Source organism: Dendropsophus ebraccatus, chromosome 14 (assembly GCF_027789765.1).
Source record: "Dendropsophus ebraccatus isolate aDenEbr1 chromosome 14, aDenEbr1.pat, whole genome shotgun sequence".
In the NCBI taxonomy this organism is placed as follows: Eukaryota; Metazoa; Chordata; class Amphibia; order Anura; family Hylidae; genus Dendropsophus; species Dendropsophus ebraccatus.
Genome location: NC_091467.1, coordinates 46,561,570 through 46,583,900, shown reverse-complemented (window position 1 = coordinate 46,583,900; position 22,331 = coordinate 46,561,570). Strand labels below are relative to the sequence as shown.

At 48.0% G+C, this 22,331-nt stretch overlaps 1 protein-coding gene across 2 annotated transcripts in view; it reads left to right on the top strand.

Annotated features, from left to right (window-relative positions):
- The window catches only part of PKIG (cAMP-dependent protein kinase inhibitor gamma), a 389,802-nt gene that overhangs the window by 308,021 nt on the left and 59,450 nt on the right, over nucleotides 1–22,331 (top strand). The window lies entirely within an intron of this gene.

The window sequence follows — 22,331 nt, the reverse complement described above, 5'->3', positions numbered from 1 at the left end:
ACCTGTTGGAAGCGACATGCTGACCTTGTCCCATCTTGGACTGATGTATCTGTGACCACAACTCCCGGAATAACAATAACTACAACTCTCAGAATGCCTTACACTTAGGAAGCTCTCAGAGAATGCTGGGGGGTGTAGTTTCCGAGAGGACAACCCCTTGAGTTGTCTGCTCATTTGTACTTCAAATCCCAGCACACCCTGAGGACTTCAGACTGCAGTAAATGCTGGGAGTTGTAGTGTTTGCAGCTGTTGTACTTGGAGGGTCCTTGGTGCATTGTACACTGAATGCTGTGCGGGGGATGAGAGTATAAAGTTTAGAGTGTGGAAGTGAGGCCAGAACAGCACTAATAGGGGATAGAATAAATAGGCCCTTAATTACCGTTGGGGCACAGGTGGGATACATGTACTGTACTGTATGTGGCTTAACAGGTGGGATACATGTACTGAATGTGGCTGCACAGGTGGGATACATGTACTGTAAGTGGCTGCACAGGTGGGATACATGTACTCTGTGGCTGCACATGTGGGATACATGTACTGAATGTGGCTGCACAGGTGGGAGACATGTACTCTATGTGGCTGCATAGGTGGGATACGTGTACTGTATGTGGCTGCACAGGTGGGAGACGTACTCAATGTGGCTGCACGGGTTGGATACATGTACTGTATGTGGCTGCACAGGTGGGATACATGTACTCTATGTGGCTGCACAGATGGGATACATGTAGTGAATGTGGCTGCACAGGTGGGATACATGTACTCTATGTGGCTGCACGGGTGGGATACATGTACTGTATGTGGCTGCACAGGTGGGATACATGTACTCTATGTGGCTGCACAGATGGGATACATGTAGTGAATGTGGCTGCACAGGTGGGATACATGTACTCTATGTGGCTGCACGGGTGGGATACATGTACTGTGTGTGGCTGCACAGTTGGGATACATGTACTCTATGTGGCTGCACAGATGGGATACATGTAGTGAATGTGACTGCACAGGTGGGATACATGTACTCTGTGTGGCTGCACGGGTGGGATACATGTACTGAATGTGGCTGCACGGGTGGGAGACATGTACTGTATGTGGCTGCTTGGGGGAGATGAAAGAGAAAAACAATCATGTTGCAGGGGGAGGGGGGCACAGTTATTGGCTAAAAGGCATAGACCTACAATAAAACTTACAGCACCAGAGTGGGGGGGGGGGCTCAGTGCTTTCTCTTACACAGTCCACCCTCTATCTTACAACTTCCAGCAGCCTGACAGACACACTAACAATAATCACTCACTGTCAGGCAGCTGCTGTTGCTCCTCTTTAAAATCCTGTCCCTGGCAGCCATAACCCTGCAGGATCCCTCCAGCCCCTGTCATCACATGCTCTCTGTCCTCTTCTCCCCCTCATACAAGGTATGCCAGACAGTGGGGTACACAAGGGGGGGGGGGGGGGGTCAGCAGGGTGCAGGAGGAGAGGAGAACCAGCCCTGACCGGGCACAGCATCCAGTCACTAAAGGGGCCCCACAGGAGCATGGGGCCCGCACTTCCCGGGTGCTGATGCCACCTAGGGGGGCCCACTACACACATGTGCCGTGCTGAGCTGACACTTTAGAGTCTGAGCCTGGCGGGCCCCTCTATTGGCCTGGGCCCCTGTGCAGCTGAACAGGCTGCACAAGTGATAGGTCCCCCTCTGGTTGTCTCTATACATAAAAAGTATAGGATCCTTTGTAACCCTTCTGGGAAATCCTTTAGGTTCTATACATGTCACATGAGAGCTCCTATATAAAACACATGCCATATATTATACTGCAATATCAGCTGCTCCTGCTCACAGTCCTATAATATTGTCAAAGACATTTTATTATATTACATGTGCTTTGTATCCAGTATATTATCTCTGCCAAAGAGAGTGAAAAATGACTCCATTAAGAGAGAAGCCTTGTCAGTAAACAATAGGCGCTGTGTGCAGAGCGAGGCGTTCCAGACGCTGCATCTCCTACAGCTGACTTACGGACATAGTCAGCCCTATGGGCCCTCTTATAGTGCCCAGGGGCTCTCTGTACCCCCATAACTAGCTTTCTTCTTATCTACTATGTCTAGCAAGGGGAACTGACTTCCAAACATAATAATAATGCTTTTATTTGTATAGCACCAACACACTGGCGGAACTACCGGCGTAGCAGCCATAGCGGCTGCTACGGGGCCCCGCCGCATCAGGGGGCCCGTGACCCGGGTCCCGTGCTCCTCCTGACCCGGCGACTCCTTTCCCCAACCATAGGGAAAAGGAGTCACTGGGCCAGGAGGAGCACGGGACCGACCGACAGCGCTCCTGTCAGTCCCCCGTCTGATGCGCGGCTGCTGGGGGTGTCGCGTCCTATCCCCGGCAGCGCGCGTATCATAGAGCTCTCTGTGTGCCGGAAGTCGCGGCCGCAGCACAAGCCCACAGAGAGCTCTATGATACGCGCGCTGTCGGGGATAGGACGCGACACCCCCGACAGCCGCGCATCAGACGGGGGACTGACAGGAAAAAGGCTCGACGGGGGAGCGCGTTGTAAGGTGAGTTTGTTTGTTTTTTTTAAACCTGCTTTCCGGGGGGGGGGGGAGGAGAGAGAAGGGGGCATCTATAAGGGGGATGGGGAGAAGAGGGCATCTATAAGGGGGATGGGGAGAAGAGGGCATCTATAAGGGGGATGGGGAGAAGAGGGCTTCTATAAGGAAGGGGGGGAGAGGGAGACATCTATAAGGAAGGGGGGGGGGAGGGAGACATCTATAAGGAGGGGGGGAGAGGAGGACATCTATAAGGAAGGGGGGAGAGGGGGACATCTATAAGGAAGGGGGGAGAGGGGGACATCTATAAGGAAGGGGGGAGAGGGGGACATCTATAAGGGAGGGAGAAGGGGGCATCTATAAGGGAGGGGGGGAGAGGGAGACATCTATAAGGAAGGGGGGGAGAGGAGGGCATCTATAAGGAAGGGGGGAGAGGGAGACATCTATAAGGAAGGGGGGGAGAGGAAGGCATCTATAAGGAAGCGGGGGGAGAGGAGGGCATCTATAAGGGAGGGGGGAGAGGAGGGCATCTATAAGGAAGGGGGGGAGAGGGAGACATCTATAAGGAAGGGGGGAGAGGGGGACATCTATAAGGAAGGGGGGAGAGGGGGACATCTATAAGGGAGGGAGAAGGAGGCATCTATAAGGAAGGGGGGGAGAGGGGCACATCTATAAGGGAGGGAGAAGGGGGCATCTATAAGGGGGATGGGAAGAAGAGGGCATCTATAAGGGGGATGGGAAGAAGAGGGCATCTATAAGGAAGGGGGGAGAGGGAGACATCTATAAGGGAGGGAGAAGGGGGCATCTATAAGGGAGGAAGAAGAGGGCATCTATAAGGGGGATGGGGAGAAGAGGGCATCTATAAGGAAGGGGGGAGAGGGAGACATCTATAAGGAAGGGGGGGATAGGAGGGCATCTATAAGTAAGGGGGGGGAGAGGGAGACATCTATAAGGAAGGGGGGGAGAGGAGGGCATCTATAAGGAAGGGGGGGGGAGGGAGACATCTATAAGGAAGGGGGGAGAGGGGGACATCTATAAGGAAGGGGGGAGAGGGGGACATCTATAAGGGAGGGAGAAGGGGGCATCTATAAGGGAGGGAGAAGGGGGCATCTATAAGGGAGGGAGAAGGGGCATCTATAAGGAAGGGGGGAGAGGGGGACATCTATAAGTAAGGGGGGAGAGGGGGACATGTATAAGGAAGGGGGGAGAGGGGGACATCTATAAGGAAGGGGGGAGAGGGGGACATCTATAAGGGAGGGAGAAGGGGGCATCTATAAGGGAGGGAGAAGGGGGCATCTATAAGGGAGGGAGAAGGGGGCATCTATAAGGAAGGGGGGAGAGGGGGACATCTATAAGTAAGGGGGGAGAGGGGGACATCTATAAGGAAGGGGGAGAGGGGGACATATATAAGGAAGGGGGGAGAGGGGGACATCTATAAGGAAGGGGGGAGAGAGGGACATCTATAAGGGAGGGGGAAGGGGGCATCTATAAGGGAGGGAGAAGGGGGCATCTATAAGGGAGGGAGAAGGGGGCATCTATAAGGAAGGGGGGAGAGGGGGACATCTATAAGGAAGGGGGGAGAGGGGGACATCTATAAGGAAGGGGGGGAGAAGGGGGCATCTATAAGGGAGGGGGGAGAGGAGGGCATCTATAAGGGAGGGGGGAGAGAGGGCCATCTATAAGGAAGGGGGGGAGAGGGGGACATCTATAAGGAAGGGGGGAGAGGGCCATCTATAAGGGGGGGCAACATAGGGGGAGAGGGGGCCATCTATAAGGGGACAACATAGGGGAGAGGAGCACAACATAGGGGAGAGGGATATTATAAAGGGACAACATTGGGGAAGAGGGGAACATCTATAAAGGGACAATATAGGGGGAGAGGGGGCCATCTATAAGAGGAAAACATAGGAGGGGCCATCTATAGGGGGGGCAACATAGGGGACCATCTATTAGGGGACAACATGGGGGGCATCTATAAGGGGGACAGCATGGGGGGCTTCTATAAGGGGGGCAACATAAGGGGGCTATTTATAAGGAGGGGCGACAGAGAGGAGGGCCATATAATAAAATGGGATCACATAGAGTCAGCCTTCCCACTAAATGAGGGTGTAAAGGGGCCAATGCAGATGTGCAGTATAGAGAGATGAGGATGGTGCCAGTGTGAGGAGACTAATATGTTTTTCTGGCAGATTCTGTGGATTTGTGGCTCGGAGAAGGAGATGGAGAAGAAAATGAAAAGGGAAGAACTCCGATCAGAGAAGACGTCCCCTGTAAGTCACCTGATATAACTGTACTGTAATTTATATGGTGTACAGGACCTGTGTAGAGCTGAGTGTGTTGATGGCGTAGTGGTCGATCGAGAGGGGGCGGGCGGGGGAGGGGGGGGGGCCCAATCAAAAATTTGCTATGGGGCCCAGCCATTTCTAGTTACGCCCCTGCACCAACAGATTACTGGCACTTTACCAATTTTGGTCCCTGTCCTCATTAGGGCTTACAATCTAAATTTACCTGTCTGTATGTTTTTGGAGGAAACCAGGGCTGTGAAGTTGGAGTCAGAGTCGGAGCTAGTTTTGGCTGGAGTTGGAGTCAGAGTTGGAGTCGGAAAAAATGTTCTGACTCCAGCTTTAAAAAAATCTTTAAAAAAATTTGAATTGAGTTTTGATATGAATTTTATAACTTTTGCTCATCAATATATATTATGAGCAACATTCTAATAGGACACTGGCCCTATTACATAAGGGTGGTCGAGGAAAAGTTGTCGGTCACTATTTGGCAGCTTGTTTCTGAGCTGGAAGAGTCCATTGTGTGGGGGGAGATCTGTGCTGTTCTCTTCCTGGATGCTGGATGACTGTATATGAGCAGTAGTGTAATATGAAGATATCCTGTGTAATATAGAGGAGGAGGAGAAGACATAAGTAGTGAAGCAGTAATCTTTGTCCTCAATGTGATGTTTTGTCTCTGGGAGAAGATTGTGTGTCTTTCTTCAGTGTGCTAAGGCTGCAGCAGGCTGTGTGTATATGTGCTATGGCTGCAGCAGGCTGTGTGTGTGTGTGTGTGTGTGTGTGTGCGTGTGTGCGTGTGTGCTATGGCTGCAGCAGGCTGTGTGTGTGTGTGTGTGCTATGGCTGCAGCAGGCTGTGTATGTATGTATGTGTGTGTGTGTGCTATGGTGGCAGCAGGCTGTGTGTGTTTGCTATGGCTGCAGCAGGCTGTGTGTGTGTGCTATGGCGGCAGCAGGCTGTGTGTGTGTATGTGTATGCAATGGCTGCAGCAGCCTGTGTGCTTGTGTGTGTGTGTGTGTGTGTGTGCGCGCGTGCTATGGCTGCAGCAGGCTGTGTGTGTGTGTATGCGTATGCTATGGCTGCAGCAGGCTGTGTGTGTGTGTGCATGTATGTAGGTAGGACTCTGTGTGCTATGGCTACAGCAGGCTGTGTGTGTGTGTTTATGCTATGGCTGCAGCAGGCTGTTTGTGCGCTTTGGCGTGCCCCCCTCAGTGACCCCTCTATATCACTGTGTGTGTGACCCCCTGTATATCACTATGGCTGACCTCTATATTACAGGGATCTGGCATTGTAAGCAGTGTGTCTTAGTGTATGGTGAATATTAGTTAGAAACATAGAAGATTGTCAGCAGGAAAAGACCACCTGCTCCATCTAGTCTAGTTCTGAGTTGTTCAGGACATGGAGGCTGGAGACTGGCTGCATCCACTGCACACACAGGAGAATCTGCTTTATATGTTTCCTTATTCCCTCAGAAGTTGCCCCATGATCATGTAGAACATTAGGGAGAAGCTGCTGAGCCAGTGTGATAAATTACTCCCCTGGTATATGACTGGCCATTTATGAAGGAGCAGGAGTCGGAGTTGGAGTGGAGGAAACCCACACGAAAATGTAGAGAACATACAAACTCTTTGCAGATGTTTCCCTTGGAGGGATTTGAATGCAGGACCCCAGCTCTGCAAGGCTACAGTGCTATACACTGAGTCACCGTGTTGCCCACTGTTGCATTGATGGCTACCACAGTGTTCCCTATGGGTGGCTGATCACCAAACCTCTGGCCATGTGCCCTATTGGCTTCCTCCACAGCTACACCACACAGCACCCAGGGCACATCCCAGCAGCCATTGTAGGAATTGTTGGGGGTCAGTGATAGTGGACGTGCCTTGACCCGGATTGCTGGGACTGGTGTTAAACCTGCTGGTGGGCTTTGGTGTTTTGAGGGCTACTTGTCATGTTGGCCAGGAGTGGTAACACCCACCCCCGGACACACAACAACCAGACCTTGGTTAGGACTAATGTGAGGTGCGGAGTGTAGGTGCAGGTGCGGTGGTCAGTAAGTCAGTAGAGAGCGGCTAACATGACTGGCCATGGTTAACTGTCCAGAGTTTAAATAAATCCACAGCGTAGACAAGGGGGTTACTCCCTTGTCTCCGGCTTTCCTGAGGGTGAAGTCTAGCAACTCCTGGAGGTTGAGTCACTAGTGCAGTGGAACAGGTCTGCTATCCTCTCTGTCTGGAACTTGCCTAAATATACTTCCAGGAAGTGGTGAGTGAGAGGGGCCTATTCCATGGAGAGATAATCGGGTGAATCGGCCCAATTTCGCCGATTATCGCTCTGTGGAATACAGACAACGATCAGCCGATGAGCCGTGTTTATCAAGGTGCAAACCTAAAATCATCAGGCACCGACCACGCATAGCTATGTGGAATAGCGGTGCGCAGCCAGTGACCGACGATTTCACATACAGCATACTTTACCTAAGCATGTTGCAGGTCTTCTCCTGCGCTCCTTCTCTCCGCAGCAGCAGCAGCTTCGGAGCGGCCTGTCTGAGCTGACAGACCACTCAGCCAATCACTGCCCGCGGCGGTCCTGGCCAGTGCTTGGCTGAGCAGTCTGTTAGCTCAGACAGGCCGTCCTGAAGATGCTGCTGCGCGCGGGACCGGGAGAAGAGTGCAGGAGAAGACCTGCAGCATGGTTAGGTAAAGTATGATGTTTAAACAAGGGCTGCAAGGACATCGGTAATGATGCCCCTGCAGCCCTCGCTAAATGATTATTGACCGTTGAATAGGACCCAGAGAGGTGTGCAGCTGGACCTGGTTTTGACCGCAGCTGTGCTGTGAGAGAGTGTGCCACCTAGTGGTTGGAGTAAGGTACAGCAGCTTACTGTCCTACCTGTGACACCGTACAGAGACACTTTTACCTAGCTGTATGAATAGAAGTAAACATGTAGTGAGACACTGCAGATGTACCCTTCCACACGATGCATTCACCATTCTCACCACCGCATTGTCTAGATGGTCACAATAGTTTATAATGGTGACATTAATGGTCAAGATCAAAAATACAGGAGGACGTCAGTGAATTTTATTTTTCACCATCCAGTCAGCTTTCATTAGCACATTGGGGACATTCAAAACATATAGGGAGAGATTTATCAAGCATGGTGTAAAGTGAAGCTGTCCCAATTCCCAAGCAACCAATCAGATTCCACCTTTCATTTTCCAAAGAGTCTGTGAGGAATGAAAGGTGGAATCTGATTGGTTGCTAGGGGCAACTGAGCCAGTTTCACTTTACACCATGTTTGATAAATCTCCCCTATAAGCTTTATCTGGAAAGAAATGTATGGAACTGAGACCTGCATCACTGTGCTTCAAGGTCTTCATCAAAGGCGATTACTATAGAAATGTAAACTGAGGATGCTCAGTCAAGATGGAGGAAGAGAAAGGAATGAATATGTGGTTCCTAGGGGTCCGACTGCTAGAACCATGACTGATCAAGAGCATGGTGGTTCCAATGTGTCCCTTGTCTATAGGTCGGTAGCCCACCTGCAGAACTACCACTATATTCACTGTCTGTGACTGATACCCAAGTGCTTTACTTTTCTATCTCCGTCAGTCCCAGTGATGGTGAATGGAGCCCACTTATACACAACCGCTCAAGGGGGAACACAGGGACCACCTGTTCTCTTGGCTAGTGGGGAAGTTAAAGGGTTGTCCAGGAAACAAAAACAAGCTGCAGTCTTCAATAAACAGCACCACCCCTGCTCTCAACTAAGCTCCATTCACATCAAAGGAACTGAGCTGCAATACCACACACAACCTGAGGACGAGACCAGCGCTGTTTCTGGGAGAAAGCAACTATGTTTTTTTGACTCTTTAATATCCAGGGTATAATTACACCTAGTGTATCTGCTGTGAATTTAATGCCGTGTTCAGCTACTTCCCGCTGTGTGAATATACTCAGAACCTGCAGTCTAGTGTGTTGTGAGCTATGTAGGCTGTGTCCAGTTGGGACTGAAATGCTGCAGATTTTCTTTTGAAGTGACTTGGAAAAAAACTGCAACAAACCTGCAGCATTTCAGATGTGGATCCACAATAGAATCTGCAGTATCGTTTTCTTCCATTTAATTCACATAATCTGCAGTATTTGTGATGCATTTGATCACAAAAACACATCGCCAGCTTAACTCTTTCTTTGGGCGGAGAGTCAAGTGGGAGCGCATGGGTACGAGCAGCGGAATCCACAGGATGTTATCCGTGCAGATTCCGTCGTGTGCACATACCCTAACTTCTAGACGTGTCAAACGTGTCGAGCTAAAGCTTTGGCTGTCCGGGCATGATGGGAATTGTAGTTTTTCAACAGATGGAGGGCCTGAGTTTGACATCCCTGAAGAACACTGGGTCATGTGATCCGCACACAGGTGCACAAGTCGTTACAGTCATTGATCTGTTGTGATGAGCCGTACACCTGTGTGCGGGTCACATGACCTGGATGGAGCAGCATCCACTGCAGGGAAGCTATGGAGGTTCTTATTCAGTGACTGTAAGCTGAGATCTGCAAAACTGTGAGGAAATACATGACTGTATTATACAATGAACCTTGAAAACAGTACCGTGTTGCTTTACGCTATGCCCTGTTTTCACATTAGTTTCATAGTTCTGTAATGGCAAACATAGTTGCATAATGCCTTTATAGAGGCCAACAGGGCGCTCTTTTGGCCTCGCATCAGGGCAATGGGGGCCCTATGGTTAGTTTAGTGCACATGGCTAGAGCTTTCCTGGTGCATACACTGAATGTGTTCACCTAAATGTGGTGGGAACATTGCCTAAGATTGTGTTCAAATATGGTGCAGTTCCATTGCAATTCTGTAGCATTTACACAGAAATAGTACTGCAATGTGTGAACATGGCCTAAGATATGCTGGAAATATAGTGGCAACTGGGACTAATGGAGTTGTTGTGTTGTTAAGGATTAAAAAAAAAAATCTTTAATAAAGACTACTTTAAAAAAGAAAAAAAAAAGGGCCACATCTGTCCACAGGCTGTGTGTGGTATTACAGCTCAGCTCCATTTACTTAAATGGAATTAAAGGAGTTATCCAGCGAAAATCTTTTTCTTTCAAATCAACTGGTGTCAGAAATTTATATAGATTTGTAATTTACTTCTATTAAAAAAATCTCAAGTCTTCCCATACTTATCAGCTGTTGTATGTCTTGCAGGAAGTGTTGTTTTATTTTGAGTCTGACACAGTGCTCTCTGCTGACATATCTTGTTTTCTTCTGCTATGGACAGTTCCTGTCTCGGCCAGAGATCTCAGCAGAGAGCACTGTGTCTGGCTGAAAATAAAACATTTCCTGCAGAACATACAGCAGCTAATAACTATGGGAAGACTTGAGATATTTTAATAGAAGTAAATTACAAATCTGTATAACTTTCTGACACCAGTTGATTTGAAATAAAAAGACTTTCGCTGGATGATCCCTTTAAGTTGTAATACTGTACACAAACTGTGCCACAAGAGTGGCACTTTCTGGAAGAAAGAGGCCATGTTGCTCTAATCCTGGATTACGTTAAAGGGACAAAATCTTTTTCTTTCAAATCAACTGATTTTAACCTCTTAAGGACATATGACGTACCGGTACGTCATATGTCCTCACTTGCACTTCAAAGCGGGGCCGCGCGGCGGCCCCGCTTTGAAGTGCCGCGATCCCGGGTGCCGCGAGTAGCCTGGGACCGCTGCTATTAGCGGGCACGGTCTGATCGCCGTGCCCGCTAATTAGCTAATCGGAGGCAGCTGTCAAAGTTGACAGCTGCCTCCGATTACCAAAGGCAACGTTTCCCTGGGGTCTAGTGGGGGAGATCGCTCCTCCGGGACCTTGTCCCGGAGGAGCGATCTCCGTTACTGATGCCGGCCGGGGACGCGTCCAAGATGGCGCCGTCCTCGGCTTGGCACTCGTTCGTTTTCGGCTGCAGCAGCCGAAAGCAAACGAGTGCCGATCTCATGGATCTCTGCAGCATATCTATGCTGCAGAGATCTCAATGAGAGATCACAGTGTATATACTAGAAGTCTAAAAAAAAGTGTAAAAAAAAAAAAAAAAAGTGTTGTTAATAGTAAAAAGCCCCCTCCCCTAATAAAAGTCTGAATCACCCCCCTTTTCCCAGGTTTTAAATAAAAGTAAACAAATAAATAAATAAACATGTTTGCTATCGCCGCGTGCGTAATCGCCCGAACTATTAATTAATCACATTCCTGATCTCGTACGGTAAACGGCGTCAGCGCAAAAAAATCCCAAAGTGCAAAATTGCGCATTTTTGGTCGCATCAAATCCAGAAAAAATGTAATATAAAGCGATCAAAAAGTCGTATATGCGCAATCAAGGTACCGATAGAAAGATCACATCATGAAAAAAATGACACCTTGCACAGCCCCATAGACCAAAGGATAAAAGCGCTATAAGCCTGGGAATGGAGCGATTTTAAGGCACGTATATTGGTTAACAACGGTTTGAATTTTTTACAGGCCATCAGATACAATATAAGTTATACATGTTATATATCGTTTTAATCGTAACGACTTGAGGAACATGCATAACAAGTCAGTTTTACCACAGGGCGAATTGCGTAAAAACACATTTCCCCCAAATAAAAGAAATGCGTTTTTTTTTTCAATTTCACCACACTTTGAATTTTTTTCTGGTTTCGCAGTGTACTTTATGCAAAAATTCAGCCTGTAATTGCAAAGTACAATTAGTGAAGCAAAAAATAAGGGGTCATGTGGGTTTCTAGGTGGAAAAATGCAAGTGCTATGACCTTTTAAACACAAGGAGGAAAAACCGAAAACGTAAAAACGAAAATGGGCCATGTCCTTAAAGTGTTAAAAAGGTATATAGATTTATAATTTACTTCTATTTAAAAAATCTTGTCTTCTGCTGTATGTCCTGCAGGAAATGTTCTTTTCAGCCTGACACAGTGCTCTCTGCTGCTACCACAGTCTGAGACAGGAACTGTGCAGAGCAGCAGCAAATGCCCATAGAAAACCTCTCTCGGACAGGGGTGGCAACAGAGAGCACTGTGTCAGACTGAAAAAAAAATAATAATAATAATTCCTGCAGGACATACAGTTGTTGATAAGTATGGGAAGAATTGAGATTTTTTAATAGAAATAAATTACAAATCTATATAACTTTCTGAAACCAGTTGATTTGAAAGAAAAACGATTTTTGCTGGACAATCCCTTTAATTGGAATTCCTCAAAGCAGCCTCCTCATTTGCTCACTAGACTCTTGTATTCATTACAGGCACTTCATTGTATAATCTACAGTATACCTACCCACTTATTGGACTACATTGATGATTTTATGGGGTAGAAGAAGTTTGCCCCCTTGCTGTGGCCTGTAGCTGCTACTTCAATGTCTTGAGCTGGGAAACACACAGAACGCCAACAGACAGGAGTTGCATCTCAGGAGAGGTAGGAGAACACGGTGTTATACGGCACTGTCACTTATGGTGGTGATATATACAGTGGTGCCTTGGATTACAAACATAATTCGTTCCAGGACTGTGCTTGTAATCCAAATCTACTCTTAAAGCAAAGAACATTTTTCCTTAAGAAATACCTGATATGCAGACAATTGGTTCCACCCCCCCAAAATAATTACTTTTTATTCTGAATAACATGTAAAACAAATTAAACAAACATTTAGAAACAGCTGAATATGTCATATTATAAGTTACTGTAGAGTATAGCCATCAGCATGTGGAGTATAATGTATAGTTAGTGCAAAAACCTGAAGAAACAGCAGCAGTGTGCATAGCTGAGTGTGAGTGCAGGCAGATTATAGCAGGAATCGAGAGGATGGGCAACACAAGGGCTGACAGAGACTGCAGGGAGCATGAAGGAATGAGCCGGGCAGGTGTGAGCACATAAAAATTTAGCACTCTGTACGGGGAAGAGAGGAGATTACCTCCACATTCCTGTCCCCTGATGTAAGCCCCAGCCTGAAGTGGATCTGCAATGATTTGGAAGATGGAGAAGACTTTCTGGGTCAGAGTACAGCACTGTAGACCACACTATGCAGACAATTCTTTGCAGACCATACCCTTCTCCCACTCAACCTCCCACCCAGTACTGGGAGCTCTTACACCAAAGCAATGCTTATAAACCAAGTCACAATTTTGAAAAACTTTGAACCTCCAGCTGCTGCAAAACTTTGGTTGTTCAGTTATGATGGGAATTGTAACAGCTGGAGGGCTAAAGGTTCCCCATCTTAGATTGAGGCGTCAAATATTAATGAGCACGTCACCTTGACGGAACTAACTGCATAATTTTAGCAGGTTTTAGATTACATATTAATTTGTGGCACTTGTACTTTGCTAAGGTAGACCATACATTAGGCCGGGTTCATCTATTTCTGCATAGTACAGCTCTGGAGGTGATCATTTTAGAAGATGGTTCTAGTCGATATTAAAGGGGTTATCCAGCGCTACAAAAACCTGGCCACTTTCCCCCCTACTGCTGTCTCCAGTTCAGGTGTGGTTTGCAATTAAGCTCCATTTACTTCAATGGAACTGAGTTTCAAAACCCCACCCAAACTGGAGACAACAGTAGGGGGAAAGTGGCCAGGTTTTTGTAGCGCTGCATAACCCCTTTAAAATTGCAATCACATCAGAGAGTGTTGAGCATTCAGTGAGCTACAGGAAGATGGCCGCTGCTTGTCTCCTTTTGCTATTGATGACCTCTGGGCCAATTTTCTCCTCCACCTTGATGGCTGACATAGAGTGCGGTGCCGGTTGTTTTTTATACCCTGTGGTGGCCTATCATCTATGAGGCTACAGTAGACTAAGGGCCCTATTACACGGAGCGATAATCGACTGATCGTTGGTTTTGGTGTGGACGGTCCAGGCCCGTGATTGGCTGAGTGGTCTGTCAGCTGACAAACCGCTCAGACACTGCTGCCACCAGGATCGTGAAGCTGCGGAGCACAGGAAAATGATGTCCATGCAGTCCTCACTGCCCGATTATCGTCCCGTCTAATAGGTCCAGTAGGCGAGCGCTTATCTAGCAGATCGATGCTCGTTTACTAAAGTGATTGGGCCGTAGTCAGCCCGTGTAATAGGACCCTAAGGGTATGACCACTATGGTAAAAAGAGGCCAGGGCACTGCTGTGACTATTATAAAGGAAAACTAGGGACAAGGCACTGCTGTGACCACTATGTGAAATGGTGGACAAGGAGCAGATGTAACCATTATGGGTCATGCCACTGATCACAGTGGCATGACCCATAATGATATATTCTTTTTTAGTCTAATTATAAAAATGTAATATTATCTTCCCCTTTGAAGCAATAGAGTTAGTTGCTGCAGGCCACGACATAGATAAAAGATCTTTTACAAGACAGCATTTCCATCAAAGCAGCTGACGGTGATGCCATGGTCCAATGGAATCTGGAATATTTCCCAGCATTTCTAAGTTGGAAGTTCATACCAAGTTCGACCTTAAGCGGGATCAGAAAACCCTGTTATTCGTATAGCCTATGCCTGTTTCCTTTGTAGCCACACACCCTTTTTGACCACCAGACATTATGACCCTATTTCCAGTATGTATTCTTAAAGGGGCATGGGATGTATCCAATGGCAATCCTACCATAGCTGTTGGTGACATTATTCTGTGACATCCAGGGGCAGACATAGACTGCATAGGGCCCCTGTGCATAGCCCCCCCCCCCCCCACATAAGCAAACCATGCCACCACATTCCTGGCTGCCCCCCATCCTCATACAATACCCATCCTGGCTCCCTCCCCCATCCCCACACAATACCCATCCCTACATACAATAATCCACCTGACCCCCCCCAGTGGTCCTCCAGGTCAACAGGATGCCCGATGCCGCAATCGCCAATGTACGACCTCCAGGTAATGTCACTGGTGTGTGTGTCCCGAGGCAGGGCCAGAGCATGGTGCCGCGGCGGCCGGCTGTGGCTCACATATCCAATAGACAAGTGCGGTATGTGGGGTGGCTGCGGCTGCTGAAGGACCGCTGGGGGCAGGACATATGATCAGACGCCTGGTACATGGGTGGATGGACAATTCATATCGCCTATTCGTCAGGGGCCATTAGGCTGAGGCTCAGAGTCTGAGCCTGTTGGCCTGGGCCCCTGTGCAGCTGAAGTGGCTGCACAAGTGATATGTTTGCCACTGGTGACATTTACCCTGATGTAATGTATACGAAATGGTTGTTAAAAAGGGCAACCCCTTTAAGCTTGTCATACACACTTTCTGATGATGGGACCAGTAAAACCTCAGTAACCTGATGCTGTTGTGTTTTTGGCATGGTAATGGCTTGCATCCCTGCTGTGCCAAGGGCACATTCTTCAGAGATTTGCTTATTTGACTGTCAAAACAATCATATTGTAGCAATCCAATCTGTACAACCCAATGGACTGTGATCACCCTCCCCTGAGTGCGAAACTGAGATCGTGAAATATATCAGAAGCGTCACGATTCTACACATCATAAACTCCAGACAGCGAGCTGCTCTCCCAGGGACATGGAGACAATAGCTTCCATGTGTGCGTTTTCTTGTATCTCTGCCATCATTGTGAGGGAGGGGTTATTAACATGAGTGGCGTATAAATCTGGAACATACACAGTGTGACAGGTTTCTGCTGTCCCATTTTTGGCTGTGATGTTATGGAAATACAGCGGTCTCTGGGGATGATTGAGGGGCTCTAATATGTCAAAATGGGATACCGATGTATATGGGCATGGACAGACCCTGGCCCCATTGGCATCAGCTAGTAACTACATTTGCGTCATCTCGTCAGCACATGTACATGTGTCGTCTTACGCTTAGGACTCCATGACTGGGAGTCCTAGTATAATCACATAAACATTCGGGAAATTACCCAAATATAGTCATAAGCTGTGTAGTTAATGGGGTTTGTGTATTCCCCTGCTCGTATATATCATCAACCTATTTTGAGAGTTGGGAGCCCCCGCCCCCTTCTCGTACACTTTAGATGGTTGGCGGATCCCACCAAAATCAGCTGTTTTGTTCTACACTTATCTTGTACTATTGGGGGACCCTTTAAAGCAAATGTACCAGCAGGTTCATCGCTTTAAGATTTTTACATCAATAGACCAGCGTCAGTGCCCGCCCGCCCCCAGTGTGATGTTCTGCCCTCCCCTCTGTGACGCGGCTCCATTAGAATCAATGTAGCCGCGTCACAGAGCAGTGCTTCAGGCCAGGAATAGACCAACATCGGGCTGCAAGTCAAAAAAAAGGACAGTGGCACCTGCATCTCCGCGCCAGTCTATTGATGTAAAAATCTTAGTCATGTACAGTACCTGCTGGTACATTCCCTTTAACATAATGGGACTGTCCAAAGTGAACAACCACATATAGCATGTGACTGAGTTAATAGAGCGGTCCCTGTTGGCTTCTCCCCACCCCACCAGCTATCATTGATAGATCACCTGCTTGGTTATAGGTAGTGTTAAGTGGACCTGTCAAACTGTTCCGGCCTGGCAACATTCAGGGTGGCATCTAATTTCTGCATCTGTGGGGAAGTGAATCCTGAGCATTCAGGTTTGAAGAACCGTTTCTGAACCCAGTTTGACAACACTTTTTTTGGTACTCTTGGGGGCCAGGGACTGTATCCAAGTACAACCTCTAATTATGGATAGAACCCCATGCAGCTTTCTGATTTGGTCATTGTACAATATGGGGGCTTCCATGTGATTTGATCTAACAGCTTCTATTTTCTACCCTGCAATTGAATGGCGCCCCTAGTGGCTATGATATTAGAAATCCTATATAAAAAAAACCTTCTCAAGATTCTTCACGTTCAAGAGGATCATTGCTGCTTCTTGTTATAATGATGTACTTGTAACCCTTCACATTCCAGCACAATGAATGGTTGTTTGGATGCCTGGGGGCAATGTGCTTATTGTAGTCAGCATATAATGCATTAATATATCTTTGTGCGTGTTCGCTTTATTATGAAAGCGCAGAGCGAGTCTATTTTGATCACACGCCACAATAGCTTCTATTAAGCAGGGCGAAGGAACAAGGAAGTGGGGCTAATTATGGAGACTGGAGAGAACCCCCCCATGGTGCCATGCTCCTTGGCATAATACAGAACAAAAGAGGCATTCTCTTCAGGGTACTGCAAGAGGATGTTATGACACTGCCATTACGTCAAATAATAATATACAATACAGTTAAATATGACATTAGCCATATATAGGTATAGAGTGGGTTACGCGGAAAAGAGGCGACAAATTTTCCTTGCAATATATTACTGGTATTTCTTTCCTTTAACCAACATTTCCCATTGTAGATTGTGAAATCTTAAAGGAGAAGTCAGGCGCAAATTTTTATTAAGTATTGTATTGCCCCCCCCCCCCAAAAAAAGTTATACAAATCACCAATATACACTTATTATGGGAAATGCTGATAAAGTGCTTTTTTCCCTGCACTTACTACTGCATCAAGGCTTCACTTCCTGGATTAAATGGTGATGTCACGACCCGACTCCCAGAGCTGTGCGGGCAGTGGATGCTGGAGAGGGTGATGGCAGGGGGATGCTCAGTGTCCCTCCAGTGCCCTGTGTCCCTCAGTGTCCCCCTGCCATCATCCTCTCCAGCAGCCACAGCCTGCACAGCTCTGGGAGTTGGGTTGTGGCATCACCATTTTATACAGGAAGTGACATCACCATGTTATCCAGGATGTGATGCCTTGATGCAGTAGTAAGTGCAGGGAAAAAAGCACTTTATCAGCATTTCCGGTAATAAGTGTATATTGGTGATTTGTATAACTTTGGGGGGGGGGGGGGGGGGGCAATACAATACTTTAATAAAAATTTTCATCAGACTTCTCCTTTAAGCCTCAGTGAAAACCAGTGATGGGGGCAAAGAGAAGCCCACAACTCTCAACATTTTGGGGGAGATTTGTGAAAGGGTGTAAACATACACCTGGTGTAAACTGCCCACAGCAACCAATCACAGCTCCTCTTATATTTTACCAGAACTGAAAGCTGAGCTGTGATTGGTTGCTGTGGGAAGTTTACACCAGGTGTATATTTACACCCTTTCATAAATCTCCCCCTTTTCCTCTAAAAAGACAGAAGCAGTATGATGTAAAAGGCTGCCATTAGGATATGTTCTCCTTCCCAGCGCTGTACAGCCTTTTGCTCCCCGGTAAGCTGAACACACCTATGGGGGACCGGTTAGTGTCATGTGCTGTATTATGACTGCTGCATCTGGCTCCTACCCTGCTTATCATGACCCTATCCAGCAGCAAGAACTCGACTGTAAGGCTGGGTTTACACTGCAGTTTTGCAATCGTTTTTTTTTTTTTTCATCCATTTCATGCAAAAAAATGGAAGTTTTTCCATTGACGACTTCCATTATAAAAAAAAGGATCAAAAAGCATCCTTTTGTTTGCGCACATAAAAAATATTTAGACACTCCTGCGGCGCGGAACACATGGGCTGTGTCGCCTCCATTTTTTATATAGTTTTTTTTTGCATTATTTTTCACCATTGTACTTATTTTTTTCATTACTCTTCATCCATGTTGTGTTTAAGGGGTCAGTTGTTAGTGTATCCCATCTTGGACGCAAGCGCATTATTGATTTAATGCATTTTAAGTGTTTTTAACCCTGTTATGCCCTGCTTCTCATTAATTTTGCGTACTCTAAGTAAAATATTGTTTGGAGGTGCAGCTCTTGTGGGCAAATGCTTTTCTGTCTTTGAGCCTTTTTTTATGCTTTTTTTTTTTTTTTTTTTTTTTTTAAATTATAAATGGATTGCAAACATGCAGTGTGAACCCAGCCTTTCTGGTGGCAAAAAAACAACTTGTCATATGACAAGCTGGCGGAAAAAACTGCTGCTTATTACTGTTGTTGGTTGTAACTGTAGGTTGTGTCCCCCACCCCTGCTTATTAGCACTGTAGGGCGTGGCCCCCACCTCTTTGCTCAGTAGCACTGTAGGTTTTGGCCCCACCCCTGCTTATTAGCACTGTAAGGCATGGCCCCCACCCCTTGCTCATTAGCAGGGGCGGTCTTGGCATTTCTGGGGCCCCAAGCAAAGTTATGTCTGGGCCCCCCCCCCTCGACACGCACTCTACAACAATAGACCGCTGTGTGCTGCCCCCAGTAGTATATACCCCCTGTGCGCAGCCGCCACTAGTATATACCCCTTGTGTGCTTCCCCTCAGTAGTATATACCCCTTGTGTGCTTCCCCCAGTAGTGTATAGACACCTGTGTGTTCCCCTAGTTATATATAGCCCCCCATTTGTTCCCCCAAAAGTATATAGACCCCCTGTGTGCTGTCCCAGTTGTATATAAACCCCCTGTGTGCAGCCCCCAGTTGCATATACCCCGTGTGCTCCCCAATAGTATATAGACCCCCTGTGTGCTCCCCCACTTATATATAGCCCCCCTGTGTGCTCCCCCACTTGGATATAGACCTCCTGTGTGCTCCCCCACTTGGATATAGACCCCTGTGTGCTCCTCCAGTAGTATATAAACCCCCTGTGTGGTTCCCCCAGTAGTATATAGACCCCCTGTGTGCTCCACCAGTATTATATAGATCCTTGTGTGCTCCCCCAGTAGTATATAGACCACTGTGTGCTCCTCCAGCAGTATATAGACCCCTTGTGTGCTGCCCCCAGTTATATATAGACCCCCTGTGTGCTCCCCCAGTTATATATAGACCCCCTGTGTGCTCCCCGTTATATAAAGACCCCCTGTGTGCTGCCCCCAGTAGTATATAGACCCCCTGTGTGCTGCCCCCAGTAGTATATAGACCCCCTGTGTGCCCCACCAGTAGTATATAGACCCTCTTTGTGTTCCCCCAGTAGTATATAGACCCCCTGTGTGCCCCACCAGTAGTATATAGACCCTCTTTGTGTTCCCCCAGTAGTATATAGACCCCCTGTGTGCCCCACCAGTAGTATATAGACCCTCTGTGTCCCCCCAGTAGTATATAGACCCCCTGTGTGCCCCGCCAGTAGTATATAGACCTCTATGTGCTCCTCCAGTAGTATATAGACCCCCTGTGTGCTGCCCCAGTAGTATATAGACCCCCTGTGTGCCCCACCAGTAGTATTTAGACTCCTGTGTGTTCCCCCAGTAGTATATAGACCCCCTGTGTGCCCCACTAGTAGTAGACTCCTGTGTGTTCCTCCAGTAGTATATAGACCCCTGTGTGCCCCACCAATAATATATAGACCCCTGTGTGCAACCTCAGTAGTATATAGACCCCTTGTGTGCTACCCCAGTAGTATATAGACCCCCTTTGTGCTCCCCAGTAGTATATAGCCCCCCTGTGTGCTCCCCCACTTGGTTATAGACCTCCTGTGTGCTCCCCCAGTTGTATATAGACCCCTGTGTGCCCCCCAGTTATATATAGACCCCTTGTGTGCTCCCTCAGCAGTATATAGACCCCCTGTTTGCCCCACCAGTAGTATATAGACTCCTGTGTGTTCCCCCAGTAGTATATAGACCCCTTGTGTGCCCCACCAGTAGTATATAGACCCCTGTGTGTTCCCCCAGTAGTATATAGACCCCCTGTGTGCCCCACCAGTAGTATATAGACCCCTGTGTGCCCCACCAGTAGTATATAGACCCCTGTGTGCTACCCCAGTAGTATATAGACACCCCGTGTGCTACCCCAGTAGTATATAGACACCCCGTGTGCTACCCCAGTAGTATATAGGCCCCCTGTGTGCTCCCCCAGTAGTATATAGCCCCCCTGTGTGCTCCCCCACTTGGATATAGACCTCCTGTGTGCTCCCCCAGTTGTATATAGACCCCATTCTGCTGCCTCAAGTAGTATTTAGACCCCCTGTGTGCTGACCCAAGTAGTCTATAGCCCCCCTGTGTCTTCCCCGTTATAGCCCCACTGTGTGCTCCCCCCATTTATATAGACCCCCGCTGTGCGCTCCCCCATTTATATAGACCCCCGCTGTGCGCTCCCCCAGTTACACAGGCCCCTGTGTGCTCCCCCTCCCATATAGTATATAACACATTAAAACAAACACTTATACTCACCTGGGTCCGGGCGTCTCCTCTTCTCTTCAGGGTTTTCCCTGCGGTCAAAAGACGCCGCGCTCCCCTCGTCCTGGCGCCGATGCTCCAGTGATGTCACTGGAGCACCGGCACCACAAGGACAGAGCGGCCACTTGTGACCGCAGGGAAAATACTTCCTGCCGCCACAAGAGTGACTGACAGGAAAGGAGCCAATGGCTCCCGCCCTGTCAGTGCTGCATGTAACTGTGAGCGCTCATTATGAGTGCTCATAGTTACAGTTCAGATCACAGCAGCTAGCGGGACAGCTGCCCTGTCTAGCGGTCTTGAGCACAAGAGAAGAGCGGGGCGTGGGGGCCCCCCTGGATGTTGGGGGCCCCAAGCGATTGCTTGGGGTGCTTGGTGCCAAAGACCGCTACTGCTCATTAGCATTGTATGTTGTGGCCCCCACCCCTGCTTATTAGCACTGTAAGGCATGGCCCCCACCTCTTGCTTATTAGCACTGTAGGGCATAACCCCCACCCCTTGCTCATTAGCATTGTATGTTGTGGCCCCCACACACCAGCTTATTAGCACTGTAGGGCATAACCCCCACCCCTTGCTTATTAGCACTGTAGGGCATAACCCCCACCCCTTGCTTATTAGCACTGTAGGGCATAACCCCCACCCCTTGCTCATTAGCATTGTAGGTTGTGGCCCCCACACACCGGCTTATTAGCACTGTATGGCGTGGCCCCCGCCCCTGCTCAGTAGAACTGTGGGATGTAACCACACCCCTGCGTAATAGCATTGTGGGATATGACCTCACCCCTGCTCAGTATGGGATGTGAACCCCCCTGCTCAGCAAAATGGGATGTGAGCTTTTCCCCACTACTCCTTAGAGAACACAGTCTTGTCTATCGTCTACCGTGGCCTCTTGTCACTTCAATCTCCTTCAGATAACTGTGCAGACTTCCTGATGCTTCAGCTTCGAGGTTGCAGGATGGAGCTAATTCATATCCCCTCCGCTACTTTAAGTCGCTCCCACGCAATAGTTGTTAAATTAACCCCATAGGGTTTTCCTGGAAATGTTCGCTATCTGTTCGGCAAGCCGTCTTCAAGGATGCAATTACAAAGCAATTACTCTTTAAAAGAGAAAAAGAAAAGCCTCTCGTCATCAGCACAAGGAATATTATGTTGCAAGGCAATTATACTCTAGTGCCGGGGCTGCCATGAAATATTTACGTCCACGACTTGGATTCTTTTTCCCATGTGATGGGCTTTTGGTCTCCTTTAGATCAAATCTGCCATGTAGCAATCACTTAAACCATTGTGTATAAAGCTTGGCAGTGTTACACCTGTTCTTTTCTGCTGCGCTAATACCACGGTCCGTGTCTCAAGTGCCTGGAGGAGAATGGATCCCATACGGTGCATACAATGGCGGTAGCCATTTCATAGGCCGATCATTTACAGTCTAGACTCCAGTGTGGGAGAAC